This window comes from Euwallacea similis, unplaced genomic scaffold (assembly GCF_039881205.1).
Source record: "Euwallacea similis isolate ESF13 unplaced genomic scaffold, ESF131.1 scaffold_42, whole genome shotgun sequence".
NCBI classification, from domain to species: Eukaryota; Metazoa; Arthropoda; class Insecta; order Coleoptera; family Curculionidae; genus Euwallacea; species Euwallacea similis.
This window is the reverse complement of record NW_027098667.1, coordinates 331,058-350,618: the sequence shown is the minus strand read 5'-3', so window position 1 is coordinate 350,618 and position 19,561 is coordinate 331,058. Positions and strand designations below refer to the sequence as shown.

Sequence of the window (19,561 nt, the reverse complement as noted above, 5' to 3'; positions counted from 1 at the left end):
TACTCCATAATCTCACAGAGCATGTTCCCCATAAGCTCCTCGAAGTACTCGGTATGCTTCAGCAGCAGTTTTCTTCAAATGAAAACAAAAAATTAATGCTGTCCGCGAATCCTCTTTATTTGGCACAAAGTTTGACATACTGAACGCAGTACAACACTAATATGCAAATACTTTTTCAATTTATCATATAGGGGTGGTTGCCACTTGTTGATGGCTAAAAAAGAAAATAATGAAAAAACAATCTTTATTCTATTTGTTGTACTGATACGCTATCGATTTTTCAAATCCGCATTTCATACTTGTATACCTAGTATATGCAATTTTGCCCTGTTTTTAATTTTGAATATTTATGCCTCAAACACAGACTAAACAAACAGATTAACAACAATTGATTTTAGTTCATGTTTTTATTTAGGTACAAAAAGTTAATTATGATAATTTTGACCTTCCGAAATCGGCCGGACTATTGGAATTATTGCTACAAAGTGAACAAAACATAAATACCATATACTTACATACATATATATGTATTTTCTCATTTAAACTGTAAAAATGTTTCCAATACTACCACAAAGTTCCGTTTTTCTACTAGATTTGCAAATTGTAATGTTACGGTCTCCTGTCCATCGTACGTCGTTATATCGGTGTCCTTTAGAGAAAAAAAATCCTTTTCCATTTTCGTCTGTGAAAGTCATACAGGTACCCTGATATACTGTTACGTCTGTCAGTTCAACAGCCCTACTTCTTCTTTACTAACTTAGTCTTCTGTCGTTCACGTTGGAAGTGACGAAAATCCATTATCAGCTTTTTCATATATCCAGATTTCTCTCCTGAGAGTAGTTTTTTCTGAACGCATTGAGAAATTTCAAGTATTGTGCCAAGTAATACAGTTTTTTTGATCCGGCACTAGATCCACTTTTACCTTTACCACTAAGGCTGCGAACGTATGATGAACGTATTCCTTTCTATTTGTCCTTGCAAAAATCACCTATAAATATCGAAAGCAATTTTCAAAAGAACTGATGTCACAATAGTTTTATGAATCAATAGCTATTATTTCTTTTGCCATAGGTTTTTGGCCACTCGTTCATCATTTTGATTCAGGTCGTACGTTTTTATGAGGGGTGAAATAACAATAGGCCAAATTATTGACGAAGGCTGTTACATTATATGGCAAGTCTTTCACTGACTGGTTGAAAAGTTCTGAAAAGTGAATTGGTGCAATAGATGGTAAATACATCCGCATTAAGAAACCTACAAAATCCGGATCTGATCCTGGATACTTCAACTATAAAGAATATTTTTCGATAAATCTTATGGCATGTGCAGATTCAGATGATTTGTTCGCAAGTATTGATGTTGGAAATTATAGTAGAAACAATGATTCCGTCGTATTCAGACATTCAGGCCTTGGACAATTACTATTGACCAATGTTTCTTCGTGATTCGTGGTACCAAGATGTTGATTAGACGTGGCCTAATTCTTGATACGTTTAGTTAGCAATGGACTGAATGCTTGCGAAGGACCACCCTGAGTTCGCAGTCTCAGAGAAACCGTGTTCGTGCAAATGAAGAAAACAAAAACCCTTTTTAACGGTAACTAAGGTTTATTGTTCACCAACAATTTCGAGTAATTTAGCAAAGGAGTAACAACTTTTCGTGACAAGTAAACTAGTATACTAATTAATCGTGTATAGGAACCGTGAGTAAAGTAATCGCGTACGAGTAATGTGCAAAGTATGGAGTTAAGAGTCGACGAAGATGCACAAGAAGAGGCGGATTTTTCTTCTTGCAAAATCTTAAATACTAAAGTTAATGGTAAGCGTACATAGGCGTACCAGAAACCAGGAGGTCATCATCGGCACTTCTTCCTTGTAACCTGCCTAACTTTAACAATATAATTGGGTTTTATTTGAGGGCGGTTAAGACCAGAATCGAGAACGTGTCTAAATTTTAGTACGCACAAAAGGTCGGCGAGAAGTTTTGTTACATAATTAGTCTAAGTTCAAACGAAATGCGTACCAACATCTGGTCATACGGGCAAAGTGGCAAGAAAAACGAGTAATGTTCATAGGCGTAGCACACGGGTTCCTTACAACTAGTCTCAGATTTAATACTAAACTTATGAAGAATACAACTTATCGAACTATTAGATTAAATCAATTATCGGATATTCTATCTTCTACACAAGCCCTAACACATACGCAACAACAATATTTTCATATTCAACATTAGTAAACGACATTGCTTGAAATTTGAGTGAAAAAAATATGTTGCAAAATAAAAATTATAATTTATTTTGACAAAAGTCATAAAAGCGCAATTCATACAATCCAAATCATGACGTCAGCAAAGCAACTAAATCTACGTAAAAAAATCCATGTTTTCCATATTGTTTTTCCATAAAACAGTTTATTGTAAAAATATTGTATCTCAAATTATAAAGGACTAAATAAAGAAGTTTTTTCGCTAGTTTACTTTGCAGTTATGGGGGAAAAGTTTTCCTAAATTTGCAATCAAAGTCGAAAGTCGTTTAGCACTATTAGCGGTTTTAAAAGTTTGAACTGCTGTAGAATTTTTATTTCTACAAGTATTTTCAAAACTGTTGGTGCTAATTTTGCGTTAGGGTCTTGACAAACGAATACAAATAATTTTATTTCAAAGATTGGGAGAAAACTCTCAAAAAATCTACGTTTGTACGGCTATGCCTGGTCTCATCAAAATATCACTGAATTGTGAATAACTCGAAGACTACAAATTTTCGGATAATGAATTATTAATCAAAAAAGTTACAAATATACTCTATTATCACCCCTTAAAATTAAGTCCCACATCAACCAAACATCCTGTATTATATTCACTCATTCAGAGGTAGAAGTGTGTTCTCACATTATTTAGAAGTGTAATTTACCAACATGCTAAGCCCAAGTACATAATCGGTTTTTAGCCTTAGAGGGGGCATGGCCCCATTTCTGTATCTATTATTCTCGAAAACATGTGGCTCCATGTGACAAAACTTGGGCATCTCTCCTTGTAAGAACTCTCTATTTACCACCTTGTGAGAAAGTGTGGCTCAAATTGGTAGGACTGTAACATGCCTATGGGAAATTAATTTCGCCGGTCAATCAAATGTGGCCCTTTAAAGAGATGGTCAATGAAGTAACCAATAATAGCCTCTAATTGTAGTACCCCCATGGATGTTATCCCTCAGTTTTTGTATTTAAAATCTTCAGAATATTCTTGAATTCTCTTGGTCAAATTGTCGGATTGACGAGAGCTCTTCATTTGTTTAAGTCCGTTTGAGGGCAGTGAATATTTAACAGTGAAACAAATTACTCTGTAAGTCGTTCCACAGTTTAAGGTTCTATGGAAATAGTTGCTTGAATCAAGAAAAACGTTCTTCCAATAAAAGTTGTAAATTGCGGACAATTTGGTGAAGGAAAATTATTCACTATAGGATCTCGTCACGTTACTGATGGCGATTGTTGAAAAAAAAAATTAATTTATTAGATTACCTATATTATTCAGGCCTCCAAGTTGTTAAGTCTTTAAAACATCTAGAGAAAATATTAAAATTAATGGCGATTTTATATTTAACATAAGTATACATACAACAGTGACTCCCTAAAATATTCAGACACTTACCATCTTCTTTTGTGCATAGTAATAATGAAAATAAACAATTAGGAAACAGGAGTTTGGTATAGGTTTGGTATTAGTTTTTGTTCACTAACGATGTAAAAATATATTTAATATTAACTAATAATATCAAAAAAAGTAAAAAGAAGAACACATTAGGCTCTTCTAGACAATGCCCAAGATCATTTTTGAACGTCGTCGAAGATTGACATCACAACTCGAACCTTTTCGAAAATGTTATGTTCCAAAAACGCTCCCTTACGAAAATACAGGGTTGCGAAGTTTTAGAAAAAAAATGGAAATTAATGAATATTTCGAAAACCGCTTGAGATATTTCAATCAAATTTGGTAAGTAAAGACGGTTTATAAAGAGGCATTAATTGCAATAAAAATATGTGTTTTTTTCCGAAACTTTACAAGCCTGTATTCTCGTAACGGAGCATTTTTGGAACATAGTTTATATAACAAATGATCATTATTTTTTGTCAGATAGAATCCCACCTCAAAATATCCGCACATCGTTAAGGAACACCCCGTATACGAGCAGTAAAAGCATAAGATCCACTGTGCGCTTCTCTGTTTTAAGGTAAAATGGAAGCAGAGTAGAATATTGCATTTGTTTCGAAGATGTTTTTCAGGAATTAGTATCGATTTTTTAACAGGAATTTTTTTTGGAAATAGGAAAGATATTTATGTACTTAGTATAAATAAGTTATATGATTTAATGAAATAAAGGAAGTATCCTTACAATGGAAGAGCGTAACTTCTCATTAGTCTATGTGCCAAAAAAACTTTAACAGAAAAATTAGGTTCAATTGCTGGATGTCAAAAACGATAGATTTTAATGCAAAAAATAAACAAAATTAATAAAATTGGCATTTAGACTAAATAGAAGTTACACTCTTCAATTGTACAGATGTTTTCATTATTTCATTAAATCATATAACATATTTATACTAAGTAAATACATTTTCTATTTCAAAAAGAAATTCCTGTTAAAAATTCAATATTAATTCACAAAAAACATCTTCAAAATAAACGCAATCTTCTCTCTACTTCAATTATTGATTTTCTGTTGCGTCACGTGGTACCATCTGTAAACCAGGGTTGTATTTTCTCGGAAGTGTTTACAAGTTTCTATTTAGCCATTGTAGATTTCTTTCTTGTATAGATTACAGATTTCTTCTTTTTAGAGACTCCAGATTTCTTTCTCAAACAGGTTTACCGATTTCTCCTAAGTTTTTGTAGATTTCTTTCTTGTGTACTTGTGGCGCCATTTTGCAGAAACGGGCTTGCTGTGCATTACGACAATAGTGACATACATCAAGATTTTTTAATTTATTTGTTTTTATTGTTTGGGTATAAAAGTTAAAATTTTAAGTGTTACATAAAAAAATGTTGTGTATTTAAAAAATCGAAAAGTAAGAAGGAAGGGATGTCAGACCACTGATAGAAGATCTAGGGACTAGGAGGTATGATAGAAAAGAAACCGGTTGCCAAAAATTTTCCCAATAATTTTCCACATCCAATACTCATTCTGATACAGATAGAGGATACAAACAATTTGTAACAAATGTCTGTTTCTTCTAATGCAAAGAAAACTTATCTTTTGTATCTTTGATCGCAAAGCACAGTTTTTATAAACTACTACATCAAATCAGTTGTCGAAGCTCAATTAACTCAAGACCAGCAATTTGAACTTGTGGGGTTTGAGTTTCAACATTGATCGGTGAAATCTCACAATCCTTGTGTATTATCAAAGATAGCGAATATTCTCGGTGGAGAGATAGGTAATATAGTTGCCCATCTTTTTAAGATGAGAACCACAGCAGAACGAAGGAAAGTCATAGTTTCAAGGTGGAAAGAAGAGAAAAGGATTTTATCACATATCTTATTGGAAAGTCCAGGTTGCCCATCAATGAAAGGACTCCTCAGGGTTATACAGAAGGGTATGTAATTTTTTTTACTATGTGATAGGAAATAGTTTGTACCATGCTAGATTCCAAGTCAAGGGATCATTCACTTATGGATTATGGATAACTGGTGCATTTGAGAAAAATATATGAAGGGGAAAGAATAATTTATTTAAAATTAATGGAATTGCCATTACAAAATGGTTCACGTTAGGAGAAACAATTGCCCTAGCATACAGAAAATAAACATTTAACATTTAGTACGTCGTGTTTGGTTACCTACGGGACTTTTATTAGAAGTTTATTTGATAAATGGGCTTCTTAGGTAATAGTGTAGTGCAGGGTTGAAGTCTGTCCGATAAGTGGTTGTAAGTTCTGAAACACCCTGTATTATAATAACTTCTATTATTGTGGCAATAACACTTATGAAAGGGAATTAAGGTTTTATAATACGAATTATTAAACATTCTAAATTTGTTCCTGTAATTTCCAAGGTACCAAATATTTGTAACGAAGGGCTGGTAAATGTAATCTCGAAGGAACTTAAATGGATAATTTAATAATTATACCTACAGTCGTTTCGAAGTTTACCTTTGAAGAGCCATTCCACAAATATGGAAATAGTTGCTGGAATGAGTAAAGTTTCTAAGAACTTCCAACAAAAGTTGTAAATTCCGCACAATTTGGCGAAGGAAAATTATTCACCATAGGATGGGGAAACGTTTACATATCTAAGTGCATTGTAGTATGTCGGTGTGAAATAATTACACGAAGGAAAATTACAACACTTTTATTACTTCTCTAAAATACAAAACCCCGGAATTTATGGGGGATAGAGTTTGTTCATCGTTTTGTGAGAGAAGAAGAAATCGTAATCATTATTGGAAGGGTGGTTGCTTAGTGGAATCCTTCGAAGAGTCTTCCACTACCTAACTTAAGAGGAAAAGACCATGTGCCAATATAGGTCAACACGAGCCTGTCCAATTGCAATATATGGGCTGTTCGAAACAAAAGGCACTTAGAACAAAACAGATCTCTGACGGTTGACCCATTTGAAACACATAATTTTGGACAGTTCAAAGCCAACCAGACATTTTAACTCATGTTGAAATATAGTCATTAGATTCCTACGAAATGGTACAGGATGATTTATGAGTGCAAGTCCATAAGTATGTGTAGCCTATGGTATTTTACATTAACTGAGCTCATCGTTTTTTTAAATCTGATTGAGGTGTATTATTTAACAGTGAAATAAATTACTTTGTAAGTTGTTTCTGAGTTTGCAGTTCCAAGATCCATTACAATATGTTATAATAAAAATTATTTCGCACATCTAAATTTTCTAGGCGGGTCATTCAAAAAGAGAAGAGATACATTTTTAGAATATAAAAACCGATAGATACAAAATCATTTTTAGGTGTAAAATCTATGAATTCCATAATTATTGAAGCTTATTGGTTTGACTGATATGCAATCAATATTACACCCAATGTTTTTTGCAGATCAGCAATTCAGTCACCGACGATACTTTTGCGATAATGGTAAATCATTTAATTCTTCATGAATTGTAACTACATACAAATAATGTTATGTATTTTCAGGAAGGTGCTTCAGAAAGTATAAATATGGATTCAATACTAGTTGACGACTTTCGCTTAACCCTTGCAAATTTAAAATATCCAAATCAACTGCTAAAAAAGACTGGAAGATCTTTAAATTCAAACACGCGTCACAACTCATCAGCCTTAAAAAAGAATTAGAACTCCAAAAAAAGACTCAGAATTGACTCAGAAAACACTTAGACAATCAACTCAATATCCTTCAAAAAGACTATCAGCTGTTGAAAGAGCAATATGAGGCCAAAATGCAAAGTTTGGAAACCGACCCTGTAAGTTAATGCGATTTTGATTGTTTTGAATTAATTTAATTATCATTGTTATTTTTTAGAAAACCACAAATTGGAAAATATTTTAAAGGAATAAGCACGTAAAACTAAAAAGTTTTCTTGTCGCAAGTAAAGTTAAACATTTTGACTCTAGAATCCGCCGAAGAGAAAAATGATACAAGCATTTTGCGGAGCAATACCAGAACAAACTTCAAGTATGAGGCTTTAGTATCAAAAGTTTTTAAGAAGAGGCCTCAAGACTGTACACTAGGGTGTGCCGGTCTACACATCCCAGTTTTCCCATTGGGGAAAGTACTTCTATCCCGGACTACTTCTACAGCCGGAAAATGGCGGGTATTGGGCTTTCTTTGGGAGAGTTATCCGTTGCCAATAGATAGTTTAAAAATTGAAAAACATAAAAGTGAATTAATTAGTGCCTCCGAACTAAAGGTTGCCCCCATTTCCGATTAAGGTGTTGCACGCACATTGAAAAATCAATGTTTTATTTTGGGGTTATTCGCCAAGGATCGCTTTTCAAATTTATGGCTTATTTGCTTTGAATTTCATTCTTTAATCCATTTGGGACCAATTTTTTTTTTACAACTTTTGAACATTTTTAGATAGTTTGTGGTGTTATTATTTAAGATAAAATATTATTTTTGTTAAAAAAAGCTCTAAACATCTAATTACAATAATTGTTTAATGGAGGGTATATACTATGCATTTAATAGTGGAGCCAGTATTATTTTTCGTGCCAGTAAATTTAGATTGCGTAACTGGCGCGCAAGTTAAAACTTTGCATGCATGGACCGAAAAGTCTGCAGGCTTCTGAAATTCACTTACCCCAGTGACGACTCACATCGATACGAAAATATTCCGTATTTTGCACGTGTAAACAATCACTTGCTGGCGTGTTTGCTAGTTAAGCCGTGTTTACATGATGCAAGCTTCTGTTTGCGCAAGTTCTTGATTGCAAGTCCCTGTAATTTGTCAACAAAATTGTTACTGTTTACACTACACAACCATTTATGCAAGATTTTTATTAGAACTGTGGCAGTTGTATGATGTAGTGTTCATTATGGAAACATCTGAAATTGTTAATTTTGGTGTGAATATTTTATGCCACAGGATAAATGAAGAATTACGCGCGTTGTTACAAAAAAAACCGAAAAAGGAGGGTTTGGGTAAAACCGTGGATAAATTGAATGCAAAATTTAGGAGCATGAAATATTTTGCTTAAGGGATTATCATGCGAAGGCCCCTCAGCTTACAGAAATCACCTGAGAATGTCAAAAGATATGTTTGAAAGTCTGTTAGAATTGGTGACACCACAAATTTGACAAAATGCTTTGCCAAATTTGCAAGCTTTGCCTGTTACAGTAAAACTAGAAATTACTGTAAGATACCTTGCTACAGGAGATAATTTTTCTTCGCTTATGTATTTACTATATAGAATTCCTAAAAGCACCATAAACCAGTTTATCTCATTTGTGTGTACAGCTATCTATTAAGCACTGAAACCGTTTATTATGGTAAGGGGTCTGGTACGTTTATTCGGCTCACAGGTTTTTAATTTTACAGTGTTTTAATGCATTCTATTTCAAAGTAGACCTTCTATGGAATATATTAAAATGAGGATGAATTGAAATTTGTTAAAAAAATTTCCTAGATAAATTACTTCCCAAATAGCATTTCTACACTAATCTCAATAATTTTATGCAATACTAAAGTAATTAAAAAATACGTGATTTACTCGTATTCGCTTCGGCGGTACATATTTATATAAAATTGGAACAATACAGAAAAAGATTAACACGACCCCTGCGCAAGGATGAAACGTTTTGTTTATCTAACCTTGTTGAAAATCTGACTCAAGCAGAAATGAAACTTCCATATGCCAGTAAGAATTTAATTAAAAATTCTTTAGTAAGTATTCACTTATGTTACGTGTTGTCGGAAAAACGAATCGAGTCCTATAGAACATAGGCCAAAAGCTTTTGACCTGCTAGAAGGTTCTTAAGGTGAATGCTATAAATATCGATTACAGTATAGATGAAGGGTCTTTTCTAAATGGTACGCCAGTTCATGTAATACATCTAGTTTTTTTCTAGTGTACCACCCAATTTTAAAATAATTGAAACCCCTCAGAATGTAATTTATTTTTTCGTAATTGTTAATGTTGTAAATAAAATAACGGTGAAACTAGTTGATCAAGAGGGTGATTAGTTTAAATTTCGAGAAGAATCCGTCACGTTAAGACTTCATCTTAAACGCTTGGATTCACGATGGTAATTCTATATAATAGAATACCAAACCAAGATTTTGTCAGAAGGTTTAATACCTCGCAGCAAAACCCTGATAGTACGAAAAGATACATAAGAGGGTTAACATCTTTGAATAAACAGTTTCTTGTTTCCCTAGGATTTACATTAAAAAGTGGAACATATAAACGTCCAAGAAAATGTTCTTATTGATGACTCAATTTTGAGCTGGGAAGTGCTCTCTTTTGATCCATTCAATCCTACTAAATTGGGACCGAACGATGAAATTAGAATATCCTTGCAGCAAACCGGAAAATATCCCTTGCCCTGCAAAAGTTAACTTTGCCTTAAACTAAACGTTACGAAAGAGGAAAGTACGCCACTTGCAAACATATTCTTGATAAATAATGCCGCTACGTTTTTATTCAAAGAGTTGAAATATGTTCTAAATTGAGTGACTATTGACTCAGTGCGAGATATTGGCATAACATCAACCCTTAAGAGTTATTTATCATATAATTTAAATGAAAGCGCTAAGCTTCAAAATGCGTGTTGGTATCCAGTGGAAAAAGAAGGAAAAAGCATTATGATGGACTTGAACGGAAATGTTTCTTTATGTATTCCTCTCAAGGTGTACTTTGATTTCTTTGATTTTCTATCTCATAAGTTTGAAGTCGTAGCCTGACCGGATTCTGGGAATCGTCCGAATTGGCAAAAATTGATTCAGTTACAGTTTTTTGTTCAAAATTTCTTTCATCTGGAGGATTGGGCGCTATGTAAAAGTGAAATTACTGATTTAGACAAAAAAAAAAGCGTTTTTCTAAGAAATTTGAAGTCGTAGAGTGACCGGATTGTGGGAATCGTCCGAATTAGCAAAAATTGATTCAGTTACAGTTTTTTGTTCAAATTTTCCTTCATCTGGAGGATTGGGAGTACTTACCAAGCGAGTTAACAGATGTAGACAAAAAAATGCGTTTTTCTAAGAAGTTTGAAGTCGTAGAGTGACCGGATTGTGGGAATCGTTCGAATTGGCAAAAATTGATTCAGTTATAATTTCTTGTTCAAAATTTCCTTCATCTGGAGTATCGGGAGTACTTACCAAGCGAGTTAACAGATGTAGACAAAAAAAATGCGTTTTTCTAAGAAGTTTGAATTCGTAACCTGTCCGGGAATTAATATAGTTTAGATTGGGCATTTCTATTTCCTTATAAGATACTTGATATTTATAATTAGGGGTAACATTCTGTAAAGGTACATCTTGGAAATCAGTTTTCGTGTTTCCGTAATCTCTTAAAATGATATCTCTTAACATAAAATTACATTTGGGTTCTAATTCTATTAAGTAAGTTTCGTTTAATCAGACATTACCTTGTGATTCCTTACAAATCTCTACTCCTATGATTTTTTGAATTGTTATTACAATCCATTTACTTTCGTCTACATTTTGGATTTGTAAATTTTTTATATCTAAATACACTGGGTTACAATTCGTAATATTATTTTCATATCTTAGCAATTCAACTTCGCATGGTACATAATCATTAAAGTTTTCGGGGCGTACATGAGAACATAAATATTCATTGAAAGATACGTATTGGCAAGGCTGATTGACGTATCCAAATGTTTTGTCTTTTATTATGAGATACTCAAAACTTGGTACAATTATTTTATAGGAATTGTTATATTTGACAGGTAACGAAAATAATCGATATAAATTATAAGCTTGGGTTTCCACTAAAGGGATTTCGATTATGAAGACTATCACATTATTTTTTACGTAACTCTTTATTTTTAGAGTGTTTTCGATATTCAATAAATTGTCGGTGTCTGGTTCGAATGGTAATTTTCCTTGTTGCACCTGATTTTGAATGAGTTTTAATTTGTTTAAAAGCATGCCTGAATTAATTATCTTGTTATGAAAAGTATTTAATTTGGCGAACGTGATTGCCTCTTTTATGTCTGAAAGTATATCGTAGATGTTCTGATAAAATGTTGTAATCTGTGTGATGATCTTATGAATCCTAAAGAACTCAAAAAGGTTTGCTTGTTTAATATTGACTTCATTTACGACTTCTATAATTTCTTTAATTTTTGAATCCAAAACAATTTGATCGTGTGATACATTTTTTATCGTTTCTTGAAAATTATTTATTGCGTTAGTCAAGAGCGTTGTTTGTTTATCGAGGACTAATTTTAAGTTGTTCTGGTTTTCTTTGAGTATGTTAATGTTTTGGTCAATGCGTTTTGCGTCTTCTTGGTCTAAGTTTCCTGTCACGGTTTTGATTATAGTGCCCAATGCGTTTAGTAAGGCTCGCTTAGTACGCATTTTTGTTGGGAAAATTTGGTTTATCTGTTCATTAATTTTTTGTTTCAAGTTATTTGTTATCACAAAAGAGTTATAAAATTCGGATTTGTAGTCTGTAAAATTATTTATGGTCTCATGAAGTAAATCATATTTAATGTTAATATCCGAAAATTCCTGCAACAATTTAGTCATATCATACGTTTGAATAAAATTCCAGTGGTTGATTGTTTTCTGGGCATTGCCTAATTTGTAAGGTAGTATGCCAGGTTGTCATTTAAGTCATGGTATCGGGATTTTTCGTGTATGAAGGGTCATCTGTAATAAGGGGTTTCTTCAATTCTTTAACACGAACAATTTCGATTTTGAATGGACTTTTGACACTTTTGATTTTTACTTTGTTATGATTCAATTTCTCGATAATTACATATGGACCGCTAAATCTAGGGTGGTTTTTATTTCTGAGATTTAAGTTTTTGTAAACTTTTTGGTTTAATTTAAAGTCGAATGCTTCGTTGCCTTTAACATTTCTTCTTGCTAAGATTTTTTCTTTGTTTTGATCGGTTTTTTCTCCAATCGTTTCGTACATGGCGTCGACTTTATTCTTATGCGACGAAACGTAATCAGAATGAAACGTTGTTGTGATTAAATCAAGAGGATCTCGGGAATTAGTATGACCTAAGACAATTTCGTGGGGTGTAAATTTCGTAACGCTGTGAACCGTGCTATTATACGCGATTATGGCGTATGAGATTAACTCATTAATTGGTTTTACGTTATCTTTTTGTTTCAAAATCCTAAGGTGTTCGATCAAAGTGGAATGGAAACGTTCAACAGGCGAATTTGATTCGTAATGTTTAGGGGTACTGAAATGTATGTTTATCTTTCGGGCCTTTAATAATTCCTTTAATAGTTCATTATTTAATTCTTTGCCATTGTCGCACGTGATTTCCTCGGAACATCCAAAAAATGAGAAAAAATTTATGAGTTTATCGCAAACTGATTTTGCATTTCTGTCATAAGGGTATGCTTGACCGAATTTAGAGAATTTATCAAATATCGTCAGGAAATTTTGGGCTTCGAATATGAAAGTGTCCATGTGTATCATTTGAAATGGTTTGCTGGGTGTTTCTGTTTTAGCGAGTGGAATATATGATTTAAGTCGGCTGTATTTGGCAGTTTGGCAAATAACACAATCGTTAATGTATCGTGTTACGTCCCCTTTTATATTGGGCCAATAGTAAAGTCTCTTAAGTTTCGCTCGCGAGTTTCTTCTATTCCTCGGTGATTTTATTTGCTCTCATGTTGGTGCTTAATGAGCATAGTTTTTTCTTCAATTTCGGAAATATTGTTAAGTAATTTGGTACATATTCTAATTTTTAAGTTTTGTAAATTTTTCAAACATACCTCTGTGAATGAAGGTATTAAATCTTTGTCGATAAAATAGACATAACAAGGTTTCTCGTTAGTCATGTATTCTTGGATAAACTGCTTTATAATTTCCAAGTTATTGGGTAGCTCTACGTGACTTATCGTGGTTTTATCGAAACGTTCTTTGTTACATTTAATCTGCAGGTGTAGAGATTTCTTTATCAGGAATTGTAGTATTTTTTTGTTTATCATTTCGTCACGAATGCTTAGTCCAGGGTTCTCGCGATCGGCTTGTTGACTATGTGCGGTTTCATCAGAATTGCACGTGTTGGGAAGATTTACAGGATGAAGTCGGATATCAGATATAACGTTTATTTTTCGTTGACTAGGGCCCGGTTCATTCGTATCGTCGTCGTTACCTTGAGCTGAAATTTCTGTTTGGTTTTCTAAGTATTCCTTAATATTCGCATCGGTATCGCCGGGATTATTGACCACTGATTCGTTGTCGTATACGTTTAATTTTATTCTAGATCATGCATCTGCGTTCGTATTCTGGCGTCCCTTTTTGTAAATTATTTGGTAATCAAATTCTTCTAATCGTAACCGCCATCTTATTAATTTGGAGTTTGGTTCTTTTAGATTAAAGAGCTATACAAGGGGTCTATGATCAGTGTATATGTAAAATTTGCGTCCGAATAAATAAGGTCTTAAATATATGCATGCCCAAACCATCGCTAACAGTTCTTTTTCTATTGTTGAATATTTAGTTTCCGTGTCGTTTAGGGTTCTCGAGGCGTAGGCTATAGGTTTATCGTTAGGTATGGGTTCTTGCGACAACACTGCGCCGATTGCAAAATTACTCGCGCCTGTTGTTAATAGGAATGGTTTAGTGAAGTCTGAGTATTGCAGAATGGAGAAGTTTATCAGTAATTGCTTACAATGGTCAAAAGCATTTATGAATTCGGGTGTGTGTATAATTTTTGCATCCCTTTTTAAGCACTTGGTCATCGGTTTCGTTATCTTCGCAAAATCTTTAATGAATCGTCTATAGTAACCAACTAAACCCAGAAAAGATTTTATTTCTTTTGTTGTCCGGGGAATAGGGAAATTCTTAACTGCATTAATTTTGTCGGGGTTAGGTTTTATTATTTCTTCACTTACGATGTGTCCTAAGTATTGGACTTCTTTCCTTAGGAACTCTGATTTGTTTAGTTGTATTTTTAATTTAAAATCCCGTAATCGAGTAAAAACTTGCTTTAATTTTTCTATATGTTCTTGTAAGCTAGTGCTGAAGATAATGATATCATCAAGATACACAAAGCATGTTTCGTTTTGTAAGCCACGTAATATTAGGTCGTGTAGTATGAAATGAGTAAAATTGAATTGAAACTTTAGTCATTTTTTTTTCATATGAAATGTTTTTATTGTCAATCGAAATATGCACCACCATTATCAATACACTTCTGCCATTTAACGGGAAGTTCATTGATTCCCCTGCTGTAAAAGCCTGCAGGCCGGGAGTCGATAAACTCTTGGAAGGCAGCTTTGACAGCCTCGTCGGAGTTTAATGTTTTCCCTACCAAGAAGTTATCCAAATTTTGAAAGAAGTGGTAATCAGTGGGTGCTAAGTCGGGTGAATACGGTGGATGACGAAGAGTTTCCAATTCCAACTCCTGTAGCTTGGCCAAGGTGACTTGTGCGGTGTGTGGCCGAGCGTTGTCGTGCAACAATAGCGGTGCGCTTCGATTGACTAATCTTGGCTGCTTAACCGTCAGTTGCCTCATCATTTCGGTCAGTTGTCGGCAGTAGACATCAGCCGTAATCGATTCACCAGGTTTCATGAAGCTGTGATGGATGACACCTGCGTTGGACCACCAAACGGACACCATAAGCTTGTTTTGATGAAGATTTTTTTTCGCACAATGTTTTGGTGGTTCATCTTGATCCAACCACTGCGATGAACGTCTGGTATTGTCATATAGGATCCATTTCTCATCACAAGTAACAATCCGATTCAAAAATGGATCGTTATTATACCGGCACAACAAAGAACAACAAAGAACAAGCTTCGAGACGTCGTTCTTTCTGTATGTCGCTCAACTCATGCGGTACCCACTTGTCCAGCTTTTTCACCTTACCAATTTCAGCCAAATGAGTCAATATTGTTTTTTTGGTTACACTGAATATTAACGATAATTCGCTTGCACTTTGACGTGGATTCGCTTCCACCACGGCTTTCAGATAATCGTTATCCACTTGAGTTTCAGGTCGTCCACGTGGTTCATTTGTTAGGTCAAAATTGCCAGAACGAAATTTCATGAACCAACGAGATACTGTTTGCTGTGAAGTGACTTCAGTACCAAACACATCATTAATATTGCGAGCCGTTTGAGCTGTTGTGGTTCCACGGTGGAACTCATATTTCATTAACACACGAATTTCACTATTTTGCATGGCTGCACAAAAATTTTTATAAAAATAAAAGTTTTCAATAATTTTTAACACTTTAAACTCTGATCGAAAGAGGAAGAATGTGCCTTTTCCACATAAAAAAGTCAAGTCCAAATATAGATTTAGAGTGAAGTTATTTGCAGTTGAATGTGGCATTTCGAGAATCTACTCATTTCATACTACACGACCTAATATATTGTTCATTACACATTGAAATATAGCCGGGGCGTTTTTTAGTCCAAACGGCATTCTCAAAAATTCGTAGTGACCTGTATCTGTACTGAAAGCTGTCTTAGCAATATAATTCTCATTCATTTGACTTTGGTGAAACCCATTAGCGAGGTCAAGGGTTGTAAAATAGTGTGCTTTACCCAATTTATCTAAAATTTCATTAATGTTTGGCAAGGGAAATTTATCGTCCATTGTTTGTTCGTTTAGCTTCCTATAATCGATGACCATACGCTATTTTTGTTTATTTGATTTATCTAATTTCTTTGGAACTATCCAGATGGGAGACGACCAGGGGGAATTTGAATCTCTTATAATGTTTTGTTGTAATAATTTTGATATCTGATTTTTAACTTCTAAACGGTGAACTTCGAGATATCGATATGTTTTCGTGAAAATGGGGGTCTCATCTTTTAATTTAATCTGGTGCTTTATTGCATTTGTAAATGACAAGGGTATACTTTCACAATGGAAAATATCTCTGAATTCATAACACAATTTTCGAATTTGGCTTTTCTCTTCAGGATTGTAATGATCGAGCTTAATGTTTTCAAGATTACATTTTAGTAAATTATCAAAGTTACTATCCATTGCTACATGCGGTGCGGGATGATCTAGGAAATTTAGTTCATTCAAGTTTACGGGTTTAATCTCTAAGGCTTCTAAAATTTGGAGTTTTATCGGTTTTTTTCTTGGGTTTAAAATAGAGTTGTGGCTGTATTATCTTGAATTTTAACGAGGCATTCTGGTATTTCGAGATGTCCTAATCTTTGATAAGGGACAATTCTATATCCTTCGGTAAAGTTAACGGGAATTTGTATCTTTTGTATACTTCTCGGGGAGATGATATGGTTCATACTGGAACAATGGGGTCTTTGAAGTTGAGGGTTTTTTGTATCACGGCAAATGGGTATTTCGACATTGGGTAATTTCAGTGTATTAGCTTTAAAGTCTAAATTAGCGTTTAGTTGTTTGATAAGGTCTAGTCCTATGAGTCCGTCAAATTTATCGGAGAAGTTGAACAGGAAAAATTTGTGTGAGCCAGGAGTTTGAAATGTGGGAAAGACAGGTTATGATGCGACTTCATTATGAAATGATGTGGCATGGGCTGTTTGAACTTGGAAAGGTTCGTCTGAGATAGAATGAGGGAAATATTCGTAGGCAATTTCGGGTTTAATGAAACTTCTAGTACTACCAGTGTCTAATAGAAATTTGGCTTGGAGTTCAGGGATAAAAATGTAAGGGAGTTGAATGTCATTTCAAGTTAAGTAGTATTATGTTGTGTCCGTATTTCGGCTGGTTGATGGAAAATTTGAATTTCTTTCTTCACTTTTATAATATTTGTGATAATTGAGGTCGAGACATGAGTTACTATCTACGTGGGTGTTTCTATAAACGTCGTAAAAGGGATAATCGTTATTGGAAGTAAGTTCCTCGGGTGATTGGGGGAGAATTTCCTGATTGTATGGTTCTTGGCTAATGAAATTTCTTTTCGGATTGTGAATGACGGTATTCTCAGAACTAGTGTCCATAGATTCTACGGGGTTTTGATTAGTATTGGATCTGTGAGATCTTTGACCAAACGGTGGTCTAGGTGTGAAAGGTGTTCTTCGAGAGTTACCGAATTGGTTATTGAAAGGGAAATTTGGTTTTGATTGATAAGTATGATTCTTGAAGTTATTGAAAGGGGGTCTGGAAAAATTTGTATGGTTGAAATTAGAATATGATGTCCTTGAAGAGTTTTGTTGAGTGAAGTTGGGGAATATTGGTCTCGAGAAATTATTATGTTGTGTGAAGTTCGAAAAAAGTCTAGGGGGTAATCATTCTGAGGCCGTTGAGTATTGAATGAATTGATAGGGGTTTGGTTAAAATTATGGGAAAAGTTAGATCTATCTGTAGATCTGATGTTGGGTTTAAATTGTCTGTTGAAATTTCCTGTGTTTTGCCCGAAATTCTGTACACTTTTAAATTGTATGAAATTCTCTTCTTCCCTAACAAATGACATAGCCTGTTCTATATTATTAGAGGATTTTAGTCTAACTACCAATTGTAGATTATATGATAACTTATTAATAAATGTTTTTAAAGCGAACTCGTCGTAATGTTTTATTTTAATAAGCTTAGTCTCACTACTTTCAGAGATTGCATTTGACATTGAAAAAAGTAAACTGCGAGAATTCTGTATTCTCATACCAAATTGCAAAGGGCTTTCATTTTTAACGGCTTTAAATTGATTAAATCTTGGATAAGGCAATCTATTGATCGCTGATCCGAAAAACTATTTATCAAAACTTCTTTGATGAGAATCCAAGAGTTTAGATCGATAAGTGAAGATATTAAATCTGCAGCTCTACCTGTGAGCTTGCTAAGTATGGTATAAAATAAACAGACATTAATGGTATTATTGGGGTCTGTTCGATTGTAAAATGCCTTTAATAAATTTTCTATAGCAGTTATAAATCTGTTTAGTAGTCTTGGATTTCCATCAAAAAGAGAAATATTATCTGATTGATATCTTAAAAGTTGATAATTAATTACAGAAGGCATGTTATCGTTAATAGACTTAATCGATATGTTATTGAATGATTCGATTAAATCGGCTTCGTTAATCGGTTCAATTGTGAAGTTGTGTTTTGTTAGGTTTGGGGAGCTAGTTTATTTAATACCCAAGATATTATACAGATAACGACTAACAGCTAAAGAACACTTCACTGCATGGTAACGTTCTAGCTTGAAGCACGTTGTCCCCCCACGTGTTACTCCCTAGCGTCCGTCGCCGTGTTTTCTACAAGGGCCTGACCCGTCTAGAATTTTCCGGACAATGCGGGAAGATTCACGTACCGTCTAGGTGGTGGTGGCGAGAGAGAGAGAGAGAGTCAGAGCCGCGCGAGACTTCCACCCAGTAACGGTCCCAACATGTTTTAAGACAATTAATAAACACTAATCTAATATTCTAAATGTAGCTTAAATCTAAAGTATATTATTCAATAAAAACCAGCAAAAATAACGGAGAAAGAAAAAAAAATGAAACTTACAGTACTATAAGAAGCAGTATTCTCATGATCATTCTTCTAAAGAAAGGAATAATTTCCGCTTCGAGAATGTCCGCAGGGCAGGCAATTCTTGTCCTTTCTCGTTGGTGTCTAATGTAAGGCCCGGATCTGTCGATATACCTTCGGCACTATGTCCAGGGGCTTGTGAAGTTGCGCTGCTCCCGTCTAGTAGATCAATATGGTGAGCCACCAGTAGGTAACTTCGATCACTGGTTGGCGGCTTCCTTGGATTTAGATTCTTTTGCGTAAATTCTTGATAGAAACCGACTCAAAATATGCACATTTGAGCGTCTCAAAAATCCGAACGAATGCGTCAGTTAAATATCAACTTAGATGCAGTCAATAAAAAAAACAAAAATTTATTTTAATATTATTAATTTTATTAGAACAGGATTTAACAAGTTAACGTACAGCACGAATAAACAACCTATACAAGTGCCGCGTCTTACAACAATCGC

At 34.1% G+C, this 19,561-nt stretch overlaps 1 long non-coding RNA gene and 1 other non-coding gene across 2 annotated transcripts; both read left to right on the top strand.

The window, feature by feature from the left end:
- The first annotated feature begins 4,984 nt into the window (after positions 1 to 4,984).
- LOC136418890 (uncharacterized) lies at positions 4,985 to 5,711 on the top strand. The gene is made up of 3 exons (XR_010752980.1): positions 4,985 to 5,111; positions 5,456 to 5,588; positions 5,639 to 5,711. It is a non-coding gene; the product is annotated as an uncharacterized lncRNA (long non-coding RNA).
- A 3,481-nt stretch (positions 5,712 to 9,192) lies between these two features.
- LOC136418891 (U6 spliceosomal RNA) lies at positions 9,193 to 9,297 on the top strand. Its single transcript, XR_010752981.1, has one exon. It is a non-coding gene; the product is annotated as a U6 spliceosomal RNA (small nuclear RNA).
- Positions 9,298 to 19,561: the final 10,264 nt, after the last annotated feature.